Below are 16,698 nucleotides of genomic sequence, written 5' to 3' on the forward strand. Positions count from 1 at the left end.
GAATATTCCTATTTTACAACCTCTAATGAATTAATAGATTTAGGTATAAAGCACATCTACTGCCATCACAAAAAGACACACCACCAAACACATGACTTTTGATGGAAGAATACAATAACACCTATGAGGCCATCTTAGCTCAGGAACATGTTAGTCACAGAAGTGCAATCAACAAATTCCAGGGATCCCTGGGTGGCGCAGAGGTTTGGCGCCTGCCTTTGGCCCAGGGCGCGATCCTGGAGACCCGGGATCGAATCCCACATCGGGCTCCCGGTGCATGGAGCCTGCTTCTCCCTCTGCCTGTGTCTCTGCCTCTCTCTCTCTCACTGTGTGCCTGTCATAAATAAATAAAAAAAAAAAATTTAAAAAAAAAAAAAAAAAAAAAAAAAACAAATTCCAGACTATAGCTCTACAGGACAAACAATCTGGTTTCTTCAAATAAATTGCAAGTGAATGGGTGAAATATTAATGGAAGGGGAAACCTATAGACATAGCAAACGATTTGTAATGTGTGGTTCTTATTGGGATCTTGAGTCAAACAACCTGACTGTAAAAATTATATCTTTATGAGACGTTCAGAAACATACTTTTCAGGTATTTGATGATATTAAAAACTATTAGTTTTTAGATGTGTTAATGGTCTTAAGGTTATACTTTAAAAAGTCTTTATCTTAAAAAGAAAGTCTTTATCTTGTATAGATATATATTGAAATATTTAGGGGTGAAATGACACAATGGGATTTGTGTCAAAATACTACTGGAGGAGGGCAGCCCCGGTGGCACAGCAGTTTAGCGCCACCTACAGCTCAGGGTGTGATCCTGGAGATCCGGGATCGAGTCCCACATCGGGCTCCCTGCATGGAACCTGCTTCTCCCTCTGCCTGTGTCTCTGCCTCTCTCTCTCTCTGTGTCTCTCATGAATAAATAAATAAAATCTTAAAAAAAAAATACCGGAGGAGCGGCATCTGGGTGGCTCAGTCAGTGGTGCATGTTACTCTTGATCTGGGGTTGTGAGTTCCAGCTCCACACTGAGCATGGAACCTACTTAAAAAAAAATACAGGGGTGGCTGGGAGTTGGCTGAACACTTGACCCTTGGTTTCAGCTCAGGTCATAATCTCATGGATTGTGTGATGGAGTCCTGCTTCGAGCAGCATGCTCAGCCAGGAGTCTGCTTGGGATTCTCTCTCCTCTCTCATTTTCTCTCTCCTCTCTCTCTGTCCCTCCCCCCTGCACTCACTTTCTCTCTCTCTCTCTCTCTTGCTCTCTCTCTCAAATAAATAAATCTTAAAAAAAAAAAAAAAAGAAAGAAAAAAAAGAAGACAAGGAACTAGATGGGAGTTTTCAATGAAATGGACTGGCATGTCTTTTGGGTTTTTTTGTTTGTTTGTTTGTTTGTTTGTTTGTTTTAAAGATTTTATTTATTTATTCATGAGAGACACACAGAGAGAGAGAGACAGAGACAGAGGCAGAGGGAGAAGCAGGCTCCATGCAGGGAGCCTGACGTGGGACTCCATCCCCCGTCTCCAGGATCACGCCCTGGGCTGAAGTCAGCGCTAAACCGCTGAGCCACCCGGGCTGCCCTGTCCTTTGGTTTTAGAGATCACTGGTGACCATGAAAGAAGCAATTTCATTAAATGGTGGAGAGAAATAGAAGCTAGATTTGTGTGGATTGAATACTGACTAGGAAGGGAAAAGCTAAGAGAGCACAGCGAGATAACTTTTGAGAAGCATGTTGCCCCAAAGCCTCACCACTACTTAACTATTGGATGAGGTCTTTTTTTTTTTTTTAAGATTTTATTTATTTATTCATGAGAGACACACAGAGAGAGAGAGAGGCGCAGAGACACAGGCAGAGTGAGAAGCAGGCTCCACGCAAGGAGCCTGATGTGGGACTTGATCCTGAGTCTCCAGGATCACACCCCGGGCTGCAGGCGGCGCTAAACCGCTGCGCCACCAGGGCTGCCCTGGATGAGGTCTTAAATCAAAATCATTACTTCTATTTCTGAGCTTTTCTCCCTGTACTATGCCCCTTCGGTCAAGTTATCCTGGAGTTCCTTTTTGACTGGGATTAGAAACTCTGAGCTATTACCATAGTGGACCCCTCCCTAAACTGGTAACTGAAGTCTGTTCCATCATGCTGGGTCTTCACCTTATTGTTATGAAATCAGCTACATTGCTTTTAGGCCCAATGACTTACTGCTGTGAAATAGATGGAATGCAGTAGATAATTTGGTTAGTCTGTGTTTAAAATTTGCTAAGAAAAGAAATACTTGAAAACTATTTCCAGATTAAATCTCACAGATAGAACAAGCAAAATTCCAGTCTTCTCCAATGGCAAATGTAACTCAAACAGAGAAACCCTGTAAGGTAACTGCATTCATGGGCTGCCTCCCCCCCATCCTAGGTATTCTCAACCTAGAATCATTTGGCATCAACATCCCTGTTGATTATTATTAGTGGGGAATTCCTAGTTGAGATTCACATCTCATCATTCATGTGATGTTTCAAAAATCTCTTCGCTATCTGATATTTTGGAACCCAATAAAATATCTGTGTCATCTTGTCTTAAATATTCAAAGTATCTTTCCAAACCTTTACTCATTTGTTCTCCAAATGTCTTTAAACTATATCAAATTCTCTATAGAAAGGAAAAATAATCAGTGGAGATTAGGGATTTGGAAATCCAAGGGAGTTAAAAAAAGGGGGTGGGGGGTAAAATCCTCCCAGGAGTGCTTGCATATTATGGTCATTCTCCTAGAAAAGAAAATGAAAAAATATATTATTAAATGGATGCATGAAAATAGATGTAGTAAAATTTGGAGAATATGCTTAAATTAAATGAATTCCAAATGCCTGCCACTGTTATTTGTGGGGCTCTTTGGGAGGCTAAAACAGCATCATTCCAATACTTTCTTTTAGCTAGAATATGTTATAAGAGCTGCCCAAAAAGAGAAATAATTAATCCAGTATGCCTCATAGACCTAATGACAAAGAAGACAGTTTGCTTGGCATTGTCCCAAGCTGATGACTGAAGAAGGAAGTTCTCAAGTACAGGTTGGGGAAAGTCATCCCTGACTGAGTCCAGGAAGTGCCAGTGGATGGGCAGCCGTGGTAGGGATTTTCCATAGGGACAAGCCAAAGCCCGAGGAGCAGGCTCCAGACTATCTCTCCCAGCTATCATCAGTTGCTTTGCATGGTTGCCACATGAGCTCAAACTCTCCCCTCCAAGCAAATGCTGTGTGATCAGCATCTCTAGCCATGACCCTTACTTGTACTCCAGTTAACGTTTTTTCATGTGACTACCAGGCACTCTCATTAAGTCTGGCCATCACCATAACTTTATTGGAGAGCTAGAGAAAGGGAGAGCATGCACACACACAAGCAGTGGAGGGAGGGGCAGAGGGAGAGAATTTTCAAGCATACTCCCCACTGAGCATGGAACCTGACATGGGAAGACTCTGAGATCATGATCTGAGCTGAAACCAAGAATCAGACGCTTAACCAACTGAGCCATCCAGGCACCCCAAAATGTACTTTTTAATGGTACAATTCAATGGTTTTCAGTATATTTGCAGAGTTGCATGACCATTACCTTCTATCAGCTGTATGAGTATTAGAAAATAGAAATAATTCTGGTCTAGTTGGTAAATAACCACCGTCCCAAATCAGAGAGTGCCCACTTCCTGACCAGCCACTGCCCCATGGCAGCTACCCCATTCCTATCTCCAGAAACTCCCAAAATTTCCCACAGTGTAGCTGCCAGAGGACTAACACTGGCATAATCAAGGACTTTAGAACCTTCCTCCATCACTGTGACTACTCCCTTTTATCAAGTATTTTGAATGTCACCCCTGGAGAAAAGAGGCATTATTTCTTAAGTGAAGACAGAATCAAAGAATACATTTCTTTATTAAAGATACCAAATTACATGGTTCAGTTAAATTATCCTCATACTCTTTTTTTTTTTTTTTTTAAGATTTCATTTATTTACTAGAAAAAGAGAGAGAGAAAACATAAGCAGGGAGGAGGGACAGAAGGCCAGGGAGAAGCAGACTCCTGGGACCCTGGGATCAGACCTGAGCCAAAGGCAGATGTTCACTGGACTGAGCCACCCAACCCTATTCTCATATCCCTATAGAACTTCCAGCAGCATTTGAATCCATATTCCCCAACTCCTTTACCTCTCACCAAATATGAAGCCCATTTAAGGTTTCACATTCTTGACAATGCCAATCTTTCTGTCTTTCCTTTCCAGCTCAAGTTCCTTTCTTTTTGTTTCAAAAATTTTATGTATTTGAGAGAGAGAGAGAGAGAAGGTAAGAGGGGCAGAGGGAGAAGCAGAGACCCTGCTGAGTAGGGAGCCCAATGCAGGGCTTGACCCCAGGACCCTGAGGTCATGATCTGAGCTAAAGGCAGACACTCAACCAACTGAGCAACCCAGGCACCCCTTTCTGTTCCTTTCTGTTTGTGTCTCATACCCTTAGGATCTTTTTAGGATTTCATGCTCTAGAATTAATGAAAATATTTGACTTATTTTCCCAGTTATTAGGAACACGCTATTTGAATGCACCATCGGCCTCCTGTTGGCCCTTCAGAGACTATTTTGTGAAAGTCTATAGAACATGAGAAAGTGTGCACAGGCTACTATCTAAAATAGCAAAAGCTACCCTATTTTTCCATCATATCCAATATATTAAGTTTTTGTCCCCTTTCTTCATACAGCTCATGTTTAACTCTTTTCATTTGAAATTATTTTTTTTAAGATTTTATTTATTTATTCATGAGAGACACAGAGAGGCAGAGACATAGAGAGAGAAGTAGGCTCCATGTAATGAGCCCGATGTGGGACTCAATCCCAGAACCCCAGGATCACACTCTGAGCCAAAGGCAGATGCTCAACCACTGAGCCCCAGGCGTCCCTGAAATTATTTTCAAAGACTCTTACTGGCAACAAGAATAGAGAGAGAAATGTATCTCATGAGAAAATCTAATCCCACAATGCAAACAGCTGTTTTGGGGGCAATATGGAAATTTAAAGAATGAGGAATAGATGACAATTCTGAATTTCTTTTACTTTTCTTAAGGCAGGCATATTCTCCAAAAATGAACATTTCTCTAGATTTTTGAGATATCAGTAACAGATTGATGTCTTTTCATATTCAGTCAGGCCTTCATTCAAGAAATATTATCAACTACTATATATCAAGCATCTTGCTTAGTACTAGGGAAAGAATGGTGAATAAAAAGAGATACCAGCATTGGCTTCCATTGATCCTAGAGTCACATTGTGGTAGGATGCAAGATGGCCCCAACCTTTACAACTCCTTGTCAACAAGTCTTCACTTGTAACTTTGCAGTGCCCTCCCACTCTGATTCTGGACTTGTCCATAAGACTTACATTGGCCACTAGAATAAGCCAGAAGTAATGGTGTACCTATGCCACCTCAAGAGCCTTCCATGTGACCTCCTGCACATCTGCCACTAACACGAGAGTGTGTCTGAGACAGCTTTCTGGAGGGTGAGAGACATGCGGAGCAGTTGCCCCCGTCTCAGATCAGCAGTCAGGCAGCTCCTCCCCAGATACAAGCGTTAGCCCAGCCTCTATAACCAAGAACGACAGTTGCCTTGCCAGCCTGCAGCTGACTCCAAATACTTGAGCCATAAACATTTCCTGCCGAGTGCCACTGAAATTTTGTGGTGTTTTATTACACAACATTAATGTGGCAACAGGTTACTGATACATTTTTACTAATCATAAAAAATAAACATAAAATTAGGAGCTGTAGTGTGTGCTCTGAAGGACTGGAGTATAGAAACACGAGAGTACAGGAGAGCTAGATCTAGCCTAGGTGAGTGGAGAGGGGAGGTCTTCGGGGAAGAGATATGTAGGCTAAGATCGAAAGGATGTGCAGAAGTTAACTAGGTGAAGAATGGGAGAAAGTGTTGTTAAGGTCACTGGGCAGCATGTGCAAAGGCTTAGTAGGGAAGGAATACACAGTGAGTTAGTATAAGAAGGCTGATGTGGCTGGAACATGGAGATAAATGGGACAATGTGAAGAAATGAGCTGGAATCATAGGCAATGACTTATAAAGCTTTTTTTTTTTTTTGACTTATAAAGCTTATAGAACATATGAAGAGTTTGAGTTAATCCAAAGAACAGTGAGGATAACTGAATGGTTTCAAGATGGTAGTAACTGTTTTTCTCACATGCTTACCTGGCTATGCAATGGGTAGGGAGCTTCAACCATACACTCTGAAATTTGCCCATGGATTTCACAAGTTAGCTCTAAAACAAAGTATCATTCATCCATCCATTTATTTAATGGAAGTTTATTAAGAGGGTCCAATTTGGAATGAATGTATGATTCGGAGATTAAACGAATGAATGAGCCTGTGCCAAGCAATCTGACAGGTACTGGAGAGACACAAAGACAGAACTCCTGCCCTTGATATGCTCACACTCTAGGAGGGAGATGAACATGAAAGAGACTTCACTGGAGGGTATTATGCTGAGTGAAGTAAGTCAGTCGGAGAAGGACAAACATTATATGTTCTCATTCATTTGGGGAATATAAATAATAGTGAAAGGGAATATAAGGGAAGGGAGAAGAAATGTGTGGGAAATATCACAAAGGGAGACAGAACGTAAAGACTGCTAACTCTGGGAAACGAACTAGGGGTGGTAGAAGGGGAGGAGGGCGGGGGGTGGGAGTGAATGGGTGACGGGCACTGGGTGTTATTCTGTATGTTAGTAAATTGAACACCAATAAAAAATAAATTAAAAAAAAAAAAAAAAAAAAGAAAGAGACTTCATTGCTAACCCAGAGGTATATGAACAATGTGCTTGAAAAGCATAGAGAGGGGGGATGCCTGGGTAGCTCAGTGTCTACTCAACCACTGAACCACCCAGGCGTCCCAACAAGAAACAATTAAAAAAAATACATTATAAACTGTAGTCAGTATTCATGTTCTCCGCAAATACAACTGGTGATTTTCACCATTGGATGAGGCTCTTTTAAGGTTAGGATTAGAAGATGTTAAGTTATAAATCCCACACTCAGTGCGGTGCTCTCATTCATATACCCTCATCCCCACTAGGAAATCCCCAAATTCCTAACCATAGCAGCTCTCAAAGTACTGTCTTTTCTATTGTTAAAGTTTGCATAGTCTTCAGATATTGGGCGCAGTTACTTATCTAGCAGGTGCTCCACAGCTGATAGGCATTACATTGAATCTCATGGAATCAACATTTTCATAGAACATAAACAGTAAACAGCATGAATTTTAAACAGTTCAACCTAATACTAAGTTCTGTGGCACCAGACTAGTTTAGAGAGTCAAGTTTGTTATGTAAATAATCTTAATAGCATCCAGAGAGATCAAATGCTCTTCATTTGACTGATTTTTGTTTTGTTTTGTTTTTAAATGACAGCAAAAGATTGGGATGAATGGATTGTTTCTCCTTGCAAAGTACCCAGACGCCGCTTGGACTCAAGGTAGACTTTCAAGGGATGTTTCTTCTAAAAGAACCTGCTTCACATTAATCATATTTACAATTGAAAGACTATAAAGATAATTTGAGAATATTGCTTAAAACCCTTTGTATTGCTAACTGAATTAAAAGAACAATAACAAATAATAAGAACAAGAGGAAAATAAATTCATAGGCCACGTCTGCTAGCAAAGCCAACTACCTATTCTTGACAGAAATGAATTCTTGTAAGGCTTGAATGTTCTCCTAGAGCTCATTTATATTTCTGTCTTGATCCAGGAAGGAGTGAGAGAAACTACATTTCATAGAGCCCACATGAGCCCTGGCACATCTAATCTTCAACCTCCACTTTTAATTTACATCTGAAAAATGAATGAATGAGCAACTACAGGAAGATATAAAAGACAGGGTTACACAAAGAGAGTGTATAATTTTATTATATCTGCTGCCCAGCCCTGAACAAATAAACTCCATTACATGTGCTGGCTTTGTATCCAAACTGCCCTCCCAACCTGGGGCAGACATACAAAATCTGTCAACTAATGCAGCAGTCAGCCCAACTCTCTGACTTGATCCTATAGATCTATATTTCTAGGGACACCTGGGTGGCTCAGCGGTTGAATGGCTGCCTTCAGCTCAGGGCATGATCCTGGAGTTCTGGGATCCAGTACCGCATTGGGCTCCCTGTGAGGAGCCTGCTTCTCCCTTCTCCCTCTGCCTCTGCCTCTGCCTCTCTCTGTGTGTCTCTCATGAATAAATAAATTAAATATTTTTTTTTAAAGATTTTATTTATTTATTCATGACAGACACAGAGAGAGAGGGAAAGGCAGAGACACAGCAGAGGGAGAAGCAGGCTCCATGCAGGAGCCTGACATGGGACTCGATCCCAGGTCTCCAGGATCATGCCCTGGGCTGCAGGCGGTGCTAAACCACTGCACCACCAGAGCTGCCCAGTAAATTAAATCTTAAAAAAAAAAAAAAAAAAAGGTCTATGTTTCTAAAACGAAGCTTTCATTGTAATAACATTCCCTTTTAATTTAAGCAAAATAAAATGGAAACAGCACTGGAACGGATACAAAAGTAGAGTGAAAATGTCTCCTTGGACAAAGCTATTTTAATGAAAGCTCTCGTGTTCCACCACCCAATTAGATTCACTTCATTGGCTGTCTTCATGGGATTTCCCAAAGCTGAGGACTATCCAAAAGAAATAAAAGGTGAGCATTTTCCTTAAAGCAGGATGCTAGGTTTTGAATACAAATATTCACATTAAGTGAAGGAACTTGATTAAACCCACAATTCAAGATAATGATGAACTGGGTGCTGGAACTCAGCTGCCTGACACACTTTAGCACATGAATTAAATTTTCTGTTAGCTAACCCACTTAAAAAAAAAAAGACTGTATTTAAACATTTTCCTTCAGGGAATTGGCCATATGTGGAATTAACAGACTCTTGGGTCCACATGGGGCTTGGCTTGTAATTTCTGAGTTTGCTGGGAAAGTGAGTTTATTGCATTATATTGAAATGGACACTGGGAGATTTATTTGAGCATATGACACTTTAATAGGAGTGTCTACTTAATCAGATATGCCATCATTCACATATATACAGGTGTACCAGCAGTTGTTTCATGAATGATCATACCAAAAATGGATGTATATGGCCAGATGTTAAAGAAGGCCCTTCAAATAAGGAGGTGGTGAGTGCATGTGGTGATGATAGGGAAAGAACTGTCATGATGTACTACATGGATCTTCCTAAGTACATTCACAACTCTGTAGCAAAATGTTTTCCATAAAAACTTCATTCCACAAATAGAATTTAAAAATGGAATCATAGCATATGGCCATGTAAATTGTAAATGCAATCCACATGCCTTCAACAATGCCAGTGTGGATGGGCTAATGAAGATGCAAATGGGGAAAGGTACACCATCAAGTTGGCTACCTCACAATACCCAGATGTCCCAGAAATTCCAGAACCATTTTGTGAATATCAAAAGGAAAAATACTATCAGAATATCATTTCAGCATTTTTTTTAAAGATTCTATTTATTCATTCATGAGAGACACAGAGAGAGAGAGAGAGAGAGGCAGAGAGAGAAGCAGGCCCCATGCAGGGAGCCCGACGTGGGATTCGATCCCAGGACACACCCTGGCCCAAAGGCAGGCACCAAACCACTGAGCCACCCAGGGATCCCTCTATTTCAGCTTTGATATTCATAGTCTTACAGACTTCAGATGTTCTATAGCTTAAATATCACAAGACACATCGGAAATAAGTCATACAAGGACAAAAGGCAGGCTTGTAAATACTTGTGTTTGGGAAAAGGGAAGCAAATGAATTATAAAGAGGTGGAGGCCCGATGATTTCCAATTATTGATACTGCACTGTATGGGGATGGCTCGAGATTGATCTGTGGAGGAAATCAGATATAAATGATGAAGTTTTGGGATCCCTGAGTGGCTCAGTGGTTTAGCGCCTGCTTACGGGCTTAGGGCGTGACCCCTGAGTTCTGGGTCAAGACCCACATCTGGCTCCCTGCATGGAGCCTGCTTCTCCCTCTGCCTGTGTCTCTGCCTCTCTCTGTATGCCTCTCATTAATAAATTTAAAAAAACTTTAATTAAAAAAAAAAAACAGAAGTTCAAAACAAATGAACTTTTAAAAATAAATAAATAAATAAATAAATAAATAAATAAATAAATAAATAAATAAGTTTTGAAGAGTGTAGTTAGATGGGGAGGAGCTACATTTTAAGTACATTCATTTTTTAAAGCACAATGTTACATTCTTTACATACAGGGTATGTTATTGCCATTTTGAGATGAAGACAACAAAAGCTCAAAGATGAAATAATTTCCTCAAAGTCACAAAGTTAGTAAGTACCCAAACAGATATGCAAACACAAGTATTTACAAGCCTGCCTTTCACGTATCACCTTTATAACTTTTGCCAGACCATGTGCCATCTGTGCTATATTCTATTTAATACTCTTCCTTAATTCAGATTTATATTTTAAAATATTTATTTAAAATAAAAAATGTAGGGGCATCTGGTTGGTCCAGTCAGTAGAGCATGCAACTCTTGATCTCAGGGTTGTGAGTTCAAGCTCCACACTGGGCATGGAATCTACTGTAAAAATTAATTAATTAGTTAGTTAATTAATTAATTTAATTAAAAATTTATGAGGCACCTGGCTGGCCCAGACAGTAGAACATGCAACTCCTGATCTCAGGATTGTGAGTTCAAGCCCCAAGTTGGGCATAGAGCTTTAAAAATAATAAAATAAAATAAATTTTTAATACTATCAATAATAGAAAAGAATTATCATTTGCCATAAGCAGAAGGCAACTACAAAAATAAATTCTAACTAAACAGTGTTACCCATCCAAAGCTCTGAACCTGGGGCCTGCCTCTTCCTTGTAAGGAGGGTTTGCAAAGTTAAGGACGTATTAAAGCCCTTTGTGCACCAAAATGAGGTTTTTCTCTCGATGTAAACAGAAAGACAGAAAGAGCACTAAAATGGGAATTCTATTTGTCTCCTGTGATAGTTTTTTGTTTTTTAAAGATTTAACTAATTTATTTGAGAGAGAAAGACAGCAAGCGAGTGAGCAAGAGCATGAGGAGGGCGGGGATGGGAGAAACAGACTCCCTATTGACCAGGGAGCTGGAGGTGGGGCTCGATCCCAAGATTCCAGGATCATTATCTGAGCTGAAGGCAGACTCTTAACCGGCTGAGCCACCCAGGCACCCCTCCTGTGTTATAGTTTTATTTGATGACTGGATGTGCTATATGTGGAGGTATCACCTGGAATCATGCTTCCTACCAACAGACCAACAGTGGCATGCTGGTCATAATTTGGGGAACTATGAGCTGTGGAATGAGCATTTTTTGTGAGCTGAAGCAAGAGAAGATAAAAGGGAATTGATCGGATCTGATCTTTTTCAAATCAAAATTCAATTTGAGAGAAACTAACCTCTGGTTCCATGTATGATTCAATAAAATTATGTATGTATTCAGTTTCAGATTTAGTAACAAATCTGAGACCAAACTCAAAGTTAAACATTGGGCTAAATTCTTTCAAAATACTGATATTTGGGACATCTGGGTGGCTCAGTTGGTTAAGCATCTGCCTTCCACAAAGGCCATGATCTCAGGGTCCTGGGTTAGAGCCTTGTGTCTCGTTGGGCTCCCTGCTCAGCAAGTAGTCTCCTTCTCCCTCTGCCTCTCCCCTCTCCTCCCACTCATACTTGCTCTCTCTCTCTCTCTCTCTCTCTTTCTCTCTCAAATAAATAAATAAAATCTTAAAAGAAAATACTGATATTCAAGAAGCTTCAAGCATACTGGATCTAGGAACTATTGAGTATCCTTTGCCATGGTTCCTGGTTAAACTACTGCAGGACATCACGATGCAGGCATCAGCAGGCCCCTTTGTCTTATAAAACTTGGAGAAAACAGGTTAGAAGTTTTCCTCGTATCTTGCCTACTCCTGGGCATATCTGACTCAAAGAGTGGACAGTTGGAGCCCAAAAGTCATTTCTCAGAATAATTTTGTCCTGGCCTTCTCATTTATTTTCTAAAAAGTACATTGGCAGCATGGCTATTATAGTACCACGACCATCACCTCCATATGTCAAACAGAATAACCAAAAGACATTTCTACATCCCTGTTTCAAAGGTATTTTTTTCCTAATCTTTTGTAATTGGACTCACTTCCATGTTTTGTTTTGTTTTTTTAATTTATTTATGATAGTCACACACAGATTGAGAGAGAGAGAGAGAGGCAGAGGCACAGGCAAATCGTGCCCTGGGCCAAAGGCAGGCGCCAAACCGCTGCGCCACCCAGGGATCCCCCGCTTCCATGTTTAACAAGGTATCTAAAATTCTACAAAAATATACACAGTAGGGCAGCCCCGGTGGCGCAGCGGTTTGGCGCCACCTGCAGCCCGGGGTGTGATCCTGGAGACCCGGGATCGAGTCCCACGTCGAGCTCCCTGCATGGAGCCTGCTTCTCCCTCTGCCTGTGTCTCTGCCTCTCTGTGTGTCTCTCATGAATAAATAAATAAAATCTTTAAAATATATATATATATATATATATATATATATATATATACACACACACACACAATATCTTGGCTTTCTGTATTTTTATATGCATATACTATGTCTTCCCAGAAAAACCCACAGTCATATGTGTACCCAACTTAATATGTAGTAACACATACATATATTCATACATGCATACACATACACACAAGCTGTCTTAAAAAAACTGAATTTAAGTAGCAGATATGGCAATGGGTCATAAGTGAGAAATACATTGAAAATGAAAGAAATGCTGATTCAAAGTCCTATCAGGAAACAGATTTTCCAATGATGATAAAATTGTACACAATACGAGACTAAGAAAATGCACCAGAGTCATTGCAAAAAAAAAAAAAAAATTCTGAGAGGAACAGAGTACTAACTGGCAAAGAAAACTTTCCACCAGTCGGTAACTAGTTTAATAATTAACAGAGTTGGGGGGATCCCTGGGTGGCTCAGCGGTTTGGCGCCTGCCTTTGGCCCAGGGCGCGATCCTGGAGTCCTGGGATCGAGTCCCACATCGGGCTCCCGGCATGGAGCCTGCTTCTCCCTCCTCCTGTGTCTCTGCGCCTCTCTGTCTCTCTCTATGTCTATCATAAATAAATAAATAAATCTTAAAAAAAAAAATTAACAGAATTGGGATCCCTGGGTGGCGCAGCGGTTGGCGCCTGCCTTTGGCCCAGGGCGCGATCCTGGAGACTCGGGATCGAATCCCACGTCGGGCTCCCGGTGCATGGAGCCTGCTTCTACCTCTGCCTGTGTCTCTGCCTTTCTCTCTCTCTCTCTCTGTGTGTGACTATCATAAATAAATAAAAATTAAAAAAAAAATTTCACAGAGTTCTCTGACCAAACTATTGTTTCAAAAAAGGTAGTTCCCTCACAGATTACACCCTCTTCTTTGCAGCCCAACCCTGGGCCCAGTCACCAGCAGGGGGACATTCTGAATGAAACCTCAGTGAATAAATTAGTATATAGATGAGATCTTGCCCTTAAATATAATTTGGCCAGATTTTAGAAATGTGACAAGAGGCTTGACTTGAATTCTTTTGCCTTTCTCAAGGGTGTTAGTGTAGCACTAATGATACTTTCTCAACTACTCTTAAATATCCTATACTTCCATAGTTGACACAATAATATTGTGTCAGCTGCTCTAATTTGCCAAAAGCTAAATTTTAGGAAATTCAGCTGCTCTAATTTGCCAAAGCTAAATTTTTATTTAAAAGAAAAGGCACAGGGGCACCTGGCTGGCTTAGTCGGTGGAACATGCAACTCTTGATCTCTGGGTCACGAGTTCAAGCCCCACATTGGATGTAGAGCTTATCTAATAAACACACACACACACACAAAGGTATGAAACAATATTTCATCACACACTCATGGTTCAGTGGTCATTTTGCTCTGTTTTCATGAAATATCTTCAGAACAAGTGAAACTACAAAATATAAAGGAAAGAAAACAAAAACAAGAATGGGTAAGCAATTCTCATTTCTACTGAAATCCGAAAATACAGAATTTCTATTTTTAATTTGAAGTCTAGAAACTCAACTAGAATATAGCTAAGTTTTAAAACCCAATGTGAAATAAAACAAGTATGAAAAAAAATTTTCAAAAAACAATATGGAAAAGAATTATTCTCTGGGTCATATCATTTTAATAACTTCAACCCCAATTATCAAACCTTGGTTCCAGGAACAGAAGCAACAAGTTTTTACCAGTTTACTAATTTGAGGTAAAACCTACATCAAAGCTCAGCCTTCTGTATGTGGGAGGAACTGCATCAGGCAGGTGCAGAGGCCATATTAGGAAACTCAAGAATGGTGAAGTTTTGTAGTTAATACTTAAAATGTATAAAAAATATCTTCCTAATTAGAAGCATCTCAGTTATTAGAAGATGGAAACTTTATTCCTGAAGTTGACTCCAGAAAAGCAAATGCTCATTTTTGTTAAATAAAAAGTCTTCCTAAAATGTAAACCCCAGGTTATATATTAAAGAGCAGTGTTTCTCAAACTTTAATGTGCATATGAATCACCTGAGAACTTGTTAAAATGTAGGTTTTGATTCATTAGGTCTGCAGGGATACCCAAGATTTGCATTTCTAACAAAATCCCAGTTGATGTGGACACTACTTATTTACCTGCCACACTTGAGTGCAAGGATATAGAGAACTTACAACTGTGGCTTCCCCAGCTTTACCATCTAGTGGGGGAAAACCTATAAATAAATAAGGAACCATTATAGTTTGATTTTAAATCACTCCTACCTACTGATTCTTATATGATGGTAGTAAATTTTTTATTATTTCTGCATTAAAGCTTCTTTTCATGAATGTATTGAAACAACTATAGTTGACCCTTGAACAACCCTGGAGTTAGGGACACTGACCCTTGCATGGTCAAAAATCTGTGTATAACTCTTTTTTAAAGACTTTACTTATTTATTTGAGAGACAGAGCACAAGTGTTGGGAGGAAAGGGCAGAGGGAAAGGGAGAAGCCAGGCTCCATCCCAAGACCCTGGGATCATGACCTGAGTCAAAGGCAGATGCTTAACTATCTGAGCCACCCAGGAGCCCATGTGTATAGCTTTTGACTCCCCAGAAACTTACCTACTAAAAACCTAGGGTTGAGGGGAAGTCCTACTGATAAAACAAATAGTCAACACATATTTGCATGGTATGTATATTACATACTATATTTTTATAATAAAGTAAGCCAAAGAAAAGAAACTATTAAAAAAAATCATGAGGAAGAGAAAATACATTTGCAATACGGTATATACCAAAAAATAAAAAATAAAAAAAATCTGTGTATAAGTGAACCAATGCAGTGCAAACTTGTTCAAGAGTAAACTGTAGGGCAGCCCAGGTGGCTCAGCAGTTTAGCGTCACCTTTGGCCCAGGGCGTGATCCTGGAGACCCTGGATCAAGTCCCACGTCTGGCTCCCTGCATGAAGCCTGCTTCTCCCTCTGCCTGTGTCTCTGCCTCTCTCTCTCTCTCTCTCTCTCTCTCTCTCTGTGTCTCTCATGAATAAATAAATTTAAAAATCTAAAAAAAAAAAAAAGAGTCAACTGTAAATAAAATGATCCCACAGGAAAAGATACAAAAAAAAAATCTGAAAAAAAAATCTGTTGTGAACTGTTTCACTTTAAAAAATTAAGGAAATCAGTTATGAAAAAAGTTAAAATTGTACATTACTAGTTTCCCAACTGAAATAAATGAAAGTGTTTCTGCAAATAAAGAGGAGATCACTTTCTCCTACCCTTATCCAATTATTCAGTTAAAGTTTTTTGGATGAAATCAACATTAGTGTGGAGGCCAAGAAAACTTAAGGCCATCCCACCTAAAGTTTAGCATTAGCACAAGTACAGCCATCTTAGGCCCCTGTGAATAAGAGCTGCACTTTATGGGAAAAACTGCAGAATGTCCTCAGTGTCCTCAGCAGGTAATACCATATCAGAAAGACAACAGAGCTCAGAATTGCCCTCAGCAGATAATCCCATATCAGAAAGACAACAGAGCCCACAACCGTGGTAGAAAGTCCCATATTAGAATGAGAACAGAGCTTAATGCCCTTAAGCCCCATATCAGAATGTAAACAGAACTTGAGAAATTCTTCCACCCCTTCTGAAAATCCCCTAGACCAGACTATAAAAAACCCAGCTGTAACCCACTTCGGGGTCCAAGTTCCTGCTCCGCTGTGGCGGGTATACTTGGACCCAAGCTCGAGCTTGCTAATAAACCCTCGTGCGCTTGCATCGGTGTCGGCTCCTTGGTGGTTTCTCGGATTCGCAATCTTGGGCACAACAATTAGTTCATTTTATCCCGATTTATACTCCCTGTTTTAAGCAATCAACTGAGTTAGAAGGTAGGGGTTTCCTATTCATTCAATAAGTATCTATTTTTTTTAAAGATTTATTTATTTATGTTGGGGCCAGGCGGGAAGGGAAACTCCTCAAGATGGCGGATACGCCAAAATGGCTGAGGTTCCTGTCACCACCTCCACTTGGGACGACAGCTTGAGCAGACCCTTACACCTCTCCTTTGGACTTCCCCAACCGAACCCAATGGCCTTCAAACCCCAGAGGAGGAAGTCACCTTTGACTGGTCGAATTGCAATCC

The 16,698-nt window shown here is 40.3% G+C and overlaps 1 long non-coding RNA gene across 1 annotated transcript in view; it reads right to left on the bottom strand.

The window, feature by feature from the left end:
* Positions 1–1,576: 1,576 nt before the first annotated feature.
* The window catches only part of LOC144312534 (uncharacterized), a 181,740-nt gene continuing 166,618 nt past the window's right edge, over positions 1,577–16,698 (bottom strand). Inside the window, exon 7 of the long non-coding RNA XR_013378037.1 lies at positions 1,577–2,755. This is a non-coding gene — a long non-coding RNA (uncharacterized LOC144312534). The remainder of the gene's footprint in view (positions 2,756–16,698) is intronic.

The sequence above is a fragment of the Canis aureus genome, chromosome 4 (genome assembly GCF_053574225.1).
Source record: "Canis aureus isolate CA01 chromosome 4, VMU_Caureus_v.1.0, whole genome shotgun sequence".
Taxonomy (NCBI): domain Eukaryota; kingdom Metazoa; phylum Chordata; class Mammalia; order Carnivora; family Canidae; genus Canis; species Canis aureus.